A 13,494-nucleotide genomic window follows, 5' to 3' on the forward strand; every position below is an offset into this window, starting at 1 on the left:
AATGAACACCAGAGCAGATCTATAACTCTTTCACTCATACAACCACCAAAAAAGACTCCAAAAAATGAAAATGTCTAGTGTTTGAACACAAAAGGAACTCTGGCCAGGTGATAGTATGAAATCTGTCCTATTTCAGCAAGGTTTTGCTATTCTTGCCTCCTGCTGGGGTTGAGGAAGGTAGACATCTTTTCTCTTTCTTCATCATCTGCCCAACATTTCTCACCACTCCACAATCAAAGCAGGAAGACAGGATTGCATTAGCTATCATTCCATTCTTTCCACAGGTGTGCCAGTGAGATCCATCTTCCTTTAGCTGGCTACTCATTCCTTCTTCTGCCTCTAGATTTCTGGAAATTATCTCCTGGGCTTCCCCTTACCCATGAGCTGCCCCTCCCTCCAACATGGTCCCATCTGGGCCCCAGGAAATCTCTAGGCATTCTCTGCCCCAGCAAACTTGTGGAACATAAGTGATCTTGCAGCCCAGACCACTGTGTGAGCCCCAAATGCAGGAAGCAAATATACAACTCAATTCATGGTCCCTCAAAACCCCAATCACTAGGTTTCAGATGAAGGAAGTGAACACATCTCTTCAACAAAGTCTCTTCTCTCAACCCTCTTTTTCTTTCTCTTTCTTTCTCTCTTCTTTCTTCCCTCCCTTCCCTCCATCCTTCCCAGTGCTGGGGATGGAACCTAGGGCAACACATATGCTAGGCAAGCACGCTACCATTGAACTACAACCCAACCCTCAAATTCTTAAAGTTTGGTTCTCAAGTTACCAAAATATTCTCAACTATCCATAGCTACCTTGATATTTCTACTTGGAGGTTTAGCACATTCCTTTGGAAATTCACAAAACTTGAAAGTGTGCCTTGATCAAAAGTTTAGTTTAGTACTCTTATTTCGTTCACATGTGCACACAAATGTGTAAGATAGACTGCTAATTTCCAATTATTTTTACTCATATTTCTCGGGGGAGTATGAAACAGGTTCTCACTATATAGCCAAGACTGGTCTCAAACTTGGGATCTTCCTCCTCCTGAGTGCTGAGATTACAGGCATGTACCATCATGCCAGCTTTTATTTCTAATAGAATTGAATTTGAGTGTAGAGAACCCCTTCTCTACACTGTCCTGAAGGCTGCTCCTAATGCTACTGTTGGAAACAAATGCAGTTTCTGCCTCTCAGATGTCTCAGGACTGGCTTCAGACCCTGGCCACAGTTCTCTGCCAGGTTAATGCTTCCCATCCTTTGTTATCCAGGCACCTCCCCTCTGAGACCCTAAAGTTGGTCTCTGACCATTATGAAGGTGCTGCCCAGAATAGTAGAGTGGACCCTGGGCTCCTTTGATCCAAATACCACAGGGAAGAAGTAGATGGCAGTCATTACGGATCCAGGTTCTAATCTTGGCTCTACTATTTACTGCCATTGACCATGAGCAACTTATTTCATCCCTTTGTGCCTCGTTTTCTTCATTTGTTAAAAGGAATGGTGCTAATTATATTCCCTACCTCATGGGTTTGTTACAAGGGTTGAGTTAAAGTTGTGAACACTCCAACAAGCTCCATGTCAGTGTCTATAAGAAAAGCATGTCCTTGTCAATGAAATCCAAGTTTGCTCCATAGCAGCTGCTTCATTCAGGGCCTGTGGTCCGTCAACACCCCAGGTATTTTCTTTCACGTGACCTGCACCTCAGTGGGATGCTCTATCCTTTTCTTTTAAAATTGACTCTGAACCTCAATGAGTAACCAGACCTTTGATCCTCCTGGGAGCTCAGCATTCTAGGATTATTTCTTGTCCAGATATAATATAAGTCTTATAAATTATTCTCGTAGATTTACAGGTACTGTAACTCTGATTCATGTCATCTTTATGTCTTTTTCCTGATGACTGACGCCATAAAGGAAAAGGGACAAAACCTTACTGTGTTCACTCTTTCCTCTCCATATCCTCAGATACAGCAGCAGACTGCCCCAAACGCCTCTAACAAAGGCTGGGCATGCTTTAGACTGCCCACCATGGGATGGCTAATGACTAGTCTGTAGGTCCTCTGTTTGTAAAATGGAAATAACGGTCACCTCACTGTGAGAACTTAAGGCACTTAGAAAGCACCTGGCCAAGTTTCTGTCACTCTGAAGACATTAAAAAAAGACAAAAATAAAAAATCTAGTGGTAAATTCTGATTGGTGAAATACCTCAGCCTTTAGGAGTCAACAGAAATCAGGAGAAGGAATGCTACACTTTCCAGAATGTTTGGATGATGACATTTTCTTCACCCTATAGAAGATGAGCCCTACTGTGAGCACAGTGGGATTAGCCTGGAAGGCTAAGCCGGGGCACCTAGGGCTAGGTATGCAAAGGCAACAGGATAGATGAGACACACACATGAACACAGTTCACAAAACAAATACCCTCACTCATGCAATTCACTCTGATGTTTTCTCTTCTCTTCTACTGAGTTTTTTTTTTTATGCTGGTTGCAACCCCTAAACTGATACCATTATCCTAGTGAGTCATAACTCACATTTGAAAATTAGTAAATATGGCATGTCCCCATTGATAACCCAGTACATTGCTAGAAAAGGGAAAGAAGTTAGAAGCTAGTTTGCCCTAAGTTGTCTTTGGAAATGCTCTCCTGGGTAATCTTGAGCATTTTTTCTTTTTGGCAGTACTGGGGTTTGAACTCAGGGCTTTGTGCTTGCTAGGCAGGCACTCTACAGTTTGAGACATGTCTCCAACCCTTGAGCCATCTCTTTAAACAATTTGTTCTGGAATGTTACCAGGATTCAATGAGTCCCTCATTTGAAAAGTCTCCTGGCTCGTTCTTGTCTTTCACACCTGTGCAATGGTGACTATGAATACTCTCGATGTTCTAGGGTGCCTGTCACTTGAGCTGTCAGTCATCTAGCCCAGTTTCAGGCATTAGCAACTCTGCCTATCCCTATCACCTGTTAATGTCACCTCATCTTCCATCAAAACTGGATAGACTCATTAGAACAAACCTTGTGAGTTCATCCATTTTATAGTGTTCTCTCACTTTCCCCACCTTACACCTTGGGCCACACTGGGTCATGTGATCAGGGTGATATGATATGCTCTCAATTGATTTATCTAAAGGACACTGGACTCACAGTCCCAGTTTCCAGACCCTTATTCCCCACTGTTAACTGGTGGAGTCAGATTGGAAATCTATTTACTATCTCAACCTAATTTTCTTCACTTGTACCTGGAAATGCTGCTTCTTACTTTGGGGGGGGGGTTCATAAGAATTTATTTATGTATGGGAGTTCCTCTCTCTTCCTTAAAGTAGCATGGATACTTTCCATCTAGCTCTTTTTGTTTTCAAAACACCCTGTTTCATTGTAGTCAGATTAAATCGAATATCTCTGGGATTCCATGTCATCTAAAATGCCGCGGAAACCACAAAGCGTCAAAACGGGTCTGTAGAGAAGCAGCTCTTAGAAGGCCTTCCTCAATTCATTACACAGAAAGGATGGGAAGGAGAGGCAGGATGAAGCCGCAATTTCCCTCTCATCAACAAAATGACGTGCTGGCAAGCTCCCCTGTCTGAGCAAAACGAACTGTCAGGTCAGGGTTTATTGTCAGAACCGTGCCTACAGCAGGGGACACGCGCCTGGGACCAAGAGACAACGCATTTGGCTTGGAGGGTCAAGGTCCCCCCAATGGCAAGGCACCTCTGGCAGACCGGCCGGGCGGCTGGGAAAGTTTTCTCACCTGCGCTGTGACCTGGCCGCGGGGGCCGAGCCGCGAAGCCCACCTGAGCCCAGAGCGCCGCTGCCTCGAGCTTTTGCCGACGCCCTCCAGCGGGACACACGCACATCCGCGGGCTGCGGAGATGGTTTTCAACTTGGGTGCTCTCCAAGGGGTCCCTACTCTTCCCAAGGGCACCCTCAAAATGCAGCGCCTCCTCACCAATCCCATTCTTCACTTCTCACCCCCGTGGGTGCCAAACTAAAAACCACCCCCAAACCCAAGGGAGCCCTGCTGCCTTGGCCAGAACCGCACGCGTCCCGCGTCCCGCGTCCCGCGCCCCGCGCCCCGCGTCCCGCGTCCCGCGCCCCGCGCCCCGCGCCCCGCGCCCTGCGCCCCGGCTTTGCTCGGCCGCGTCCCGCCCCGGGTTGGATTACCGGTGTCGCGCCCTGGCCGCGGGCTCGGGCGGGATCACAGCTCCTCCAACGTGCGTGAGCTCAGGAGCTGCCGCCTTCGCCGCCTGGGCTGGGCGATCGCTCCCGGCGCCGCGGTGCGGCGGAGACGCGCGCTCCCGACCTGCAGCGGAGGCGGCGCTGGGTACAGCGGCTGAGCGCCGAGAGCCTCCAGCCCCAGCGCGCCCAGGAGGCGAGGATTGCAGAAGCTTCGCCAGCGCACGCTGCTCCTCCGCTTTTGGATCAGAACCTGCCACCAGCACAGAAAAAGAACATCTCAGGAAATTCTTTGCCCTCCCCAGCTCCGTAGTGGGTCCCTTAGGCCAACTTTGAGAAACAGAAGCTCCTGAGACTGGGGCAGCATGAATTGAGGTTTATGAATTATCCTCAGCATTGGGTTCAAGTTCAGTAAGGCCAGGGCCCTCCGTAACGTGCTGTTTAAATTATTACCTCCATTTTAGTGCCTCCTCCTGCTCACAGGTGCACGTACCAATGGGCAATCAAATGTCCTCCAGACAGGGCCCCAAAGGAGCAGGACTGGGACAGGAGTAGTTTCAATTTAGTATCTTGGCTCACTCCTCCCGGCAAATGTTCCTGGAGTTCATGTTCCCTGCCAGACACTAATCCGGGTGCCGAAAATATAGCCTCTTAGAGTTTATATTCTCATGAAGAGACAGGTAGGACACACTGCAAATAAACAAATGAGGAGTACATAAAAAGTGATAGTGCTGTGGACAACAAAATAACATGGGAAATAGAATTTTTAAAAGGGTGGTCAGAGATGAGCTCACAAAGGAGGTAAGGGAGCAAGCCAGGCTGATATCTGGGCAGCAAACTCTCTGTGTGCCAGGCACTGGGATGTCCTTTAAAATATGGTCACAGGTGTCATATCAGGTAGGTTGTATTGCCATTCCCATTTTACAGATGAGGAAGCTGTTCCTTATGGAGGCTAACTGAATTGTCTGGGGTCACATTAGTAAATGGGAGAGTTAATCTCAAGCACAGGAAGTCTCAGCCCCAGAACCCTACATTAACTACAACCATACCACAGTGGGGGAAATGCAGCCCCCGCAGGCAGGAAGTTAATGTGGTGATGCCAGAAAAGAATCCCTGGAAATCACAACTGATTCACTGATTTTTTTTAAAGTAGTTTCATTATCACATGTAAAATGAAATATTTTGAAAACTGTCTTTATAGCATATGTGCATGTTCCTCTGCCTCATTCACAGGTAGTTTAATTCTGAATGGCATAATTTGACCATCTGTGATGAACGTTGTTAGTGGTTCCCAAGACTCCACACTGATTCATTCTAGTTGCACCATCCTGTTTGTGGGGATGAGATCCATCATCCGTGCAGTGGAGTCTGTACTGCACATCAGGGCAGGATGAGACTGTGCAGAAAGCAGACCACAGAGCTGCCACTGCTGAAAAGCAATAGCACCAACAGGCCAGTCTCCACCTTAGCTGTCAGCTTCATGAGATGGATGGGAGGTGAGAAAAAGGATTCACTAAGAAGGTAGAAGGTATGTATCTGTATATATAGCCGTATGAAGAAATGCCCATAGAAGACAAAAAGAACAAAAATATGGAGGCATGGAAAAATCCAATGTTGTTTGGAGGATGGCTATGATGATGGGAGGGAGAGTGCAGTTCAGTAGAGCAGCGTGGAGAGCACACAAGAAGGGCAACCAAGGCCAAATCACCAGGAGTCCATGGAGTAGCTTCATAGAGTCTATACCTGCTGAAGATGCAGGAAAAGGCCTTCATATCTGTCCATGTCAGCCTCTCAGAGGAGAGGTTCCTTGACCTTAGTCAAATTCTCAAAGGGTCTAACTGGCCCAGGGCAGGGGGGGTGGCACAAGGTGAGGAAGTCAGTTTCGCTTCCTACAACCTGCTCTGGGACCACAGTAACCTGAAGGAATTAGGACATCAGCCAAGATATATTGAACACCTGAATCTGAGATTGATGCGAGGCTTCTCCTGACAGACTGCCTCCAAACATGCAGTGGTACCTCCATTCCTGCGCAGGAATGGCTGCACCCAGCCCTCTGGGCACTTCTCCCATATTCACTGTAAGGATGGAGGGGTGCTAGATGGCTGGCAGGCAAAGAGGCAGGGAACTAGCAGCTGAGAACATGTCCTGGGGAGGCAGCAGACAGCAGGACAGCAACCAGGAAGATCTCCGAGCATTTAATGCCTTCCATTGCTCCATTTCACTTACCACTAAGTTGTGTACCCCAACGTCATGTATCCTGACCCCAGTTGGAAATGGAACCATAAAGGTGATTAAGGTAAAACCTTAAAGGTGATTAGAGTTAAATAAATCCTCTCACTAGCTTCATGAGAGCAACAACTGTTCTGTATCAATCCAGCTCTAATCCAATCTGACTGGAGATTAATATACAGAGGAATACCAGGGGTGTGTGAGCACAGAAGGATGGCCTTGTACAAGTTAAGGAGAAAGATCTAGAACAGAACCTTCCTTCACTGTCCTCAGAGGAAACCAACCCTGCTGGCACCTTGACCTTGACCTTCCATTCTCCAGAACAGAAAGAAGATGAAACTCTATCATTTAATCCACTCAGCCTATGGTATTTTGTTGTGGCAGCCCAAGCTGAAGAACACTAATTCAAAATTAAAATATAAAGTTTCAATGAATTTGAAGATGGTGACTACAGAGCATTAAATTCCAAGGGAGGGGCCCCTTTAAGCAGGAAGTCCTATACTACTGCACTGGTCAGATGGCCATGAAGCCAGGCGTTAGGAATTTGGGGATAGAGACCTGAATATAACCTGGGATGCACCAGTGGAGAGGTAGAAAGTGAAAAGAGGGCTGATGTCAGAAAAAACAAATAGGGAAATAGGAGGTGAACAAGAGAAGGTGGAATCCAATGGAGAAATGGGTGACGATGTCCAAGGGCCAAGGCCACGTGATTAAGAGTCAAAGCTAAGGGACCTTATCCATAGACGTCATATGGTGAGAACAGGGGCCAAACTGATACTGGTAAGGAAGAGGTGCTCCTCCAAGAAGGCTGGAGGGAAGACCTTCTGACAAAGGTACTACATGGCCACGCCTAGTGCACAGCTGTAGCTAGAACTTCTCTCATTTGTTTGTTTATCTGAATCCTCTCACTAGCTTCACGAGAACAGCAACTGTGCTGTCTCAATCCAGCAACAGGAGCAGCACCTGGCACACAGCAGGCCAGAAAATGTGGAGAATAAACAGGATGCAGAGGCAAGGGAAGAAGATTGTATTGGTTTTATTCAGTTTATTCACTGATTTCAGATGAGAGACAAACATGCTTACAGATTGAGAGCGAGTACCTAAAAGGAACAAAAAAGAGTTGAGAGAGAAAATATATTATGAAATAGGATACTAGACAAAAGAATAAGAAAATAAATCAAGAGAAGGCTGGAGAGGAAAAAAAAACCCATTCAGCGGTGCGTATTTTGTATTGTCTAAGGCCCTTCTGGGAATGGGAAACTTCTTGGGGTGGGGGTTAGATACAAAAGAAAGCACAAGATATATTCGGCTCTGTTTGTTCAAAATGACACCATATAGTTAAGAAGTTTTTGTGGGAAAAATATGTAGCAATGAAACATAGCAAGGATGTTCCCAAGCATGTGAGTAATACAGAAAGATTGGAAACAGAATGAACTGGAAGAAAACCTGGAGGCATGACTGCAGAGGTGAAGAAAGCACAAGGATAAGAAAGTAGAGAGAAAATAGAGGAACATGGGCTCTGCTCTGGCCTGCTGGCAGTGGGCCAGCTTGCTGCTCTGAGGATCTGAAAAGCAAGGGTTTAGTGCTGGCTCAAGATCTGGGATTGTAGTTATTTTCCAATTGATTAGGACCTATGCCAGAGGGCCCAGCAGGAAGCAGTAAAATGAGACCTGTCTCAGACAAGAGTACATCCCTAATACATAATATGTCTGGGCATGGAAAACCTGGCTGTGTTCCAGTGAGTTCAAAAACAAGAGAAGGAAAATGACCAGAGAGAAAAACTGGGTGTTCAGATGCTAAAATAATGATGTGATACGGTTACCTCTCAAGTTGTTTTCTTTAGAGGATGGGATTATCTATCATCTATCCAAACCACAAGTAGAAACACACACACAAGTATTCCACTACCGAAAGACATTCAAGAGAAAAGTGCAACTCCCTCAAGGTCACACTTTCCTCCTTCTGCTCAATGAAGTTTCAGAAGTGAAACTTCAGGGTGAGTGTTCAGAAACCCAAGGCCTCCAAGGTGTGAGAAGCTCAGCTTGCAGCTGGCCAGGAACCAGGTGCCAATCATGAATCTGCCCCGTCTCAATTGCAAAGGTCACTCCCTACCCATTTTTCCTAGGTAATTTGAAGGTTTTCTCTTATTATAATCTTTTTCTTTCTTACTCTTTGGCCTAAATTGGATTTAATTTGCTTTGTCTTGATTTTATACTATTTCTTTTTTCAAATTAGCACAATTATTCCTGAATAGATATACAATGCTTTCACTAGCTAGCAGTCCTTTTTATTCCATAAATCACACACCAGGGCAGGCAAACCCCTTCTTGAGCACAGGGCCCCTCCTCATAACATCCATCCCATTCCTCCCCTTCCCATGGTTAAGCATGTACTCAGAGCTTCCCTCTTCTTTTTACTCTTATTGTTCCTCCGATAGAACTGTACAGATACCACCCACGGGTTGTGGCACCAGGCAGACAAAACATCTAATGTGTTTTAATTTGTGCTTGGCATTCAGTCAGGAAGATGAAGCTTTGAGCCACTCTGAAACATCAACTAGATTTGACGGGGTTGGGAGGGTGGTGGAGAAACTATAGCCTCAAGGGCTTGTGTGTAGCCCTGGGCTCTAACACGTGTGTCTTTTTGTACCTTTCCTCCTCTCAAAATTTAATTGTTGCATTTCTGGAGAGAATTTCTGGTAGCTCTCATGTGTTTACTATCATAGAATAATGAAATGAAGAAGCTTCTATTTGTTGGCTCCAGACTCATCCAGTCTGTGACAGCAAATGGAAGAGGGTACCCAGTCGGCTTGCTCTGGGTACTTGCTTATTATTTCCTAACTTGGATCACAGCCAATGTAAGGCATGCCACAGTTATTCCAGAATGGGAAAATATATTGAGTCCACCTCTGACATTGGTGGTTACTGCTATGTGGGTGTTGTGTCACATGTATTTATGCTTCTTCTTTTTTCTGCATGCTGCATTCTTTGCTTGGCCTTGTCTTCCAGTAGGAGGCACTGTTCACTCAGAAGTTTCATCCTCCTTTTCTGGTACCAACTTATGATCTAACCCATGTATCTGACATCTTAAGCATGCACTGACCCAGCTACAGATCCAAAAATGCTACTCAGAATGCCTGCAGACTCCTGATCTTGAACCCATCCAGTGTATTTCACATCCTCCTTGTTCGCCCTCATCTCAGGTTACCATTCAGCAGCAGGTAGTCAAGCCCTAGTCTTAAGGAGGCTGCCCTGACCTCTCTGCCACAGTCTTGTCACCCTGGTCACCTCCTTGGGCCTTCCTTGATAGTTCAAACTTTTATACACACACACATATACATTTTAATCCATTGCAATTTTACCATGGAACTAGAAGCCAATACTACTCAGAGTTCTTACTCCATGCTATTATACCAAGCACTTTGTAAACAAATGTCACTCAGTCCTTGAAACTACCCTATGAAATACCTGTGGTGATCACACTGGCCCCCAAAACAGAAACATGGCCTATGTGGTGAAAGCATTTGGCCTCTCCTCAAGTTAGCTCTCGAACTCTTTTTTTATATTTTGGGCCTCACCAGAATGCATGTCTCTATTTTGTAGAAACTGAATGTGAAGAAGATGGATAATGAAGATGTCTGTGTGCATGTGTGTCTGAATACGTGTGTTTCTATATAAAATCTTAGAAAAAGAAATATTGAAATGTTAGAAATATGGTGCTACCATGATCACAAATCAGATACATGCTCAAAAGCTGATGAACAAGGCAAAATTCACTTCTGCAGAAGGGTGTGTTTGTGACTCCAACCTAAGTCAGGCAAGCTGGCTCACACACTGTGCTCAAGAAGGGGTATGCAGGTCTGTCCCTTACCCTGATGGACAGGTTTGGATTCACAGTCTTAGTGATTGGCTAAGGTTGAGGTTTAGGGGAGCGCATAGGGGAAGAACAGACATGATTGGGGATTATGGACAGAAACTTAATTTGACTGGTGTACTCAAAGACAAAGAGGTGACCCATAAGGTGAGAATTTTGGAATTCTTGGGAAACTGAGGCCTGAAATGAGTGTTTGACCTGAAATGGCAGCACCGAGTATATAATTAACCCATGGGCCAAGGGGACCTTGAAGCAGAGATTCCTTTGGACAGTGACTATCTTAAAACTAACAGCTTGAGTTTTAGGACATCCAATGACAAACAATTCTCTGCTTAAAGGCAGAAACTTTATGGCCAGGTGACGTGCCACTGAGCACATAGACAACTGGGGAAATTAGCTAATATCCACACAATGACAGACATACTCCATGGTGTGATACTGGGGGAAGGAAGGGGTCAAACCCATGACCCTGAGATTAAGAGTCTCGTGCTCTGCTGACTAAGCTAGCTTTTTGACAGAAAAGATCTGGTTTAGTTGATTCTCACAGAAATAAGTGTAAAAACATTTCAATTTTCATTTATTTTAAAGCTAGAGTCAGCACCATAGAAAACTAAAAAGAAGAAAAGAAAACCATCTATTACTTTGCTACCATAAAATCATCAATAATAGCAGAATTTTGCACTTATTTTTAGGTTGCTGTAAGACACAGCTGTTTATGCAATACTTATACAGTAGTCATATGATACCTATAGATTAGAATATTGAGTTTTATGTGATTCTACTATTTTGTAGGCATCTTCTGTTTCATTATGTAATCTTTATAAGCATTAGCTTTTTTATTTTGAGATAGGGTCCTTCTATGTAGCCCAAACTGGCCACAAATTCAGTACCCTCCCACCTCACCCTCAGAGTGCTGGGCTTACAGGTTTATTATCACCACACCTAGCAAGCATCAACTTTTAGGGTTTTTTTTTTTGTGGCGGGGGAAACTGCCAAGTTTGAACTCAGAACCTTATACTTGCTAGGCAGGCATTCCATTACTTGAGCCACACTTCCAGCCCCAAGCATCAACTTTTGATAGCAATAATATAACATCGAGAAGGTACCACAATTTAACTCTCTTGTTCTCAGTAGACATTTTGGTAGACTCCAGATTCTTTTCTACTAAGTATTCTTTTCTACTAAGAATTCTAAGGATTCTTCTAAGTATTGGTACAGTGATATTTATATTGATCTTACCTGATGGTAGACAAAGCAGCTATTTTCTCTTTACCTTACTTTTGCAGGTAAGGCCAGAATGTCCATCTTTGTAAACAAGAGCCTGCCGTGGCTAATAGCAGATATATACTAGTAAAAGTTTTTGTTTAAAAATCTTAAGTTTCTGCTTATCTCATTAACAAGAAATATAGTTAGCATCCTAAAGGAGAAATCATCCCATGTAGTGTAGACATGAGAAATCTGAGGGTAGGGAGAGATGTCTTCAAATACTTGAAGGCCCAGGAGCTGTGGGTGAATTGTTCCTTGGCCTCAGGTGGAGGCAAGTTTCAAATGAGTGAGAAGAACTTCTGACAGGCAGACCTAAGAGCACCTCCCCAGTGACTGTGACTTGGAACAAAAGGCTGGACAAGTGCACAGCAAGAACAGAATAAAGAGTATTCAAGTCACCCTACAAGGATGAGTATTACACTCTTTAAGATCTCTTCCAAAGGGCCAGGAGTGGTGGTGCATATCTATAATCCCAGTTACACAGAAGGCATACAGGTAGGAGGATCAAGGTCTGGGCAAAAAACACGAGACCCTACCTGAAAAATAACTAAACAAAAAGGGCTGTAATCATGGCTCAAGTGGTAGAGCACCTGCCTAGCAAGCACAAGGCCCTAAGTTGAAACCCTAGCACCACAACCAAAAAGAAGTATTCCATCCAGCCCGGAAATGCAGTGATTCTCCAAGCGCTACAAAAACGAGTGTTTTTCTTTTGTGAAACAGAACATAATCAATTACCATAATTTTGAACTATTTAAAGTAAAAAATTCTTTTATTATGGTATGCATTCATTCAATAAACACATACCTTGCATATATCACAATTCAGGCTTCAGAGATGACAGGGATCTATGTGGGAACAAAGAAGACAAAATTCCCTGCCTTTGTGGAGCTAACAAATACCTGACCCATTTTTCAGAATCTTTCACAGGTGCTTTCTTACTGGACAGGTGTTTTCTTACTTGCTTGAGGCAAGTAGAATAGCTTTTATCCTTGCTACAGACAAGCTTAGAGAGGTTCAGTGACTTGCCCAGGAGCCCACGGTGAGCGGTGGTGGTGGAGGAAGAATGAAAACCCTACCCTGCTGGCTCCTGCTCTCCTGTTCCAGGCCTGCTACACCTAGCCTGCACCCAGCACACAGAGGAGCCCTTCTGAGCTCCCACCTCAGACTTCTAGAGTGGGCAATATGGCCTGATTTATCCAAAAATTGTCACTTAAAAAAAAAACATTGGAAATAGCTTAAGCCTCAGAAGTAGTTCCTTTACAAGTCTAACATATTTTAATTTTTAAGCCATAAAATTCTCAAAGGCACACTTATCATTGTACTCATTTTTGAAAACTCCATGCCTGGCACATGGCAAGTGCTTTATAAGTGTTTGTGAATGGATAAGCACAACTCACGAAAGTCAAAAACCCTTCTTATATTGTTTTTATGAATAATAGGAATGCTTGGTAACACATATAGAACTGATGCCTTGGGAAAAGAGAGGTCTGATTGAAACTTCATCTCAAAGTATTCTTTTGTGAGTTGTGTAATCATGCATACTTTTCAGAATATTTCAGTATTTCCTGATTAATTAAATTCTGACCCTTCAGTTTTGTACTTTACCAAGTTCATATAATCATTGGATTGTATTTACCCCAGAATGAGTCATCTTGTAACATCAGAGGCATACGCTGCACTTGGAAATTAAAAAAGGTAAAAATACCTCTTTGTCTAATGGGTTTCCTGCATGTCTGTGTTTAAAGAGAGATGTTAATGAAAAGACAGCAGCAGTCTGCCTCTCAAGTTCTCATTGGCTGAGGACAAAGCCAGACTAAGCCTACAGTAGAATTGGTAATATATGTACATACACAAACACATTGTCTTAGGCTACTTGCTACTGCATCAAAATACATAAACTGGGTGTCTTATAAACAAGAGAAACTTATCTCTCACAGTTCTGGAGGTTGGGGAGTTCTCAATCAAGATG

At 44.2% G+C, this 13,494-nt stretch overlaps 1 protein-coding gene across 1 annotated transcript in view; it reads right to left on the minus strand.

Annotated features, from left to right (window-relative positions):
* Positions 1–4,396, minus strand: part of Mrap2 (melanocortin 2 receptor accessory protein 2) — a 46,445-nt gene extending 42,049 nt beyond the window's left edge. The window contains exon 1 of the mRNA XM_074078683.1: positions 4,146–4,396. The gene's annotated coding sequence lies outside the window, so the exon portion shown is untranslated. The remainder of the gene's footprint in view (positions 1–4,145) is intronic.
* Between the last annotated feature and the right edge of the window lie 9,098 nt (positions 4,397–13,494).

Source organism: Castor canadensis, chromosome 1 (genome assembly GCF_047511655.1).
Source record: "Castor canadensis chromosome 1, mCasCan1.hap1v2, whole genome shotgun sequence".
NCBI classification, from domain to species: Eukaryota; Metazoa; Chordata; class Mammalia; order Rodentia; family Castoridae; genus Castor; species Castor canadensis.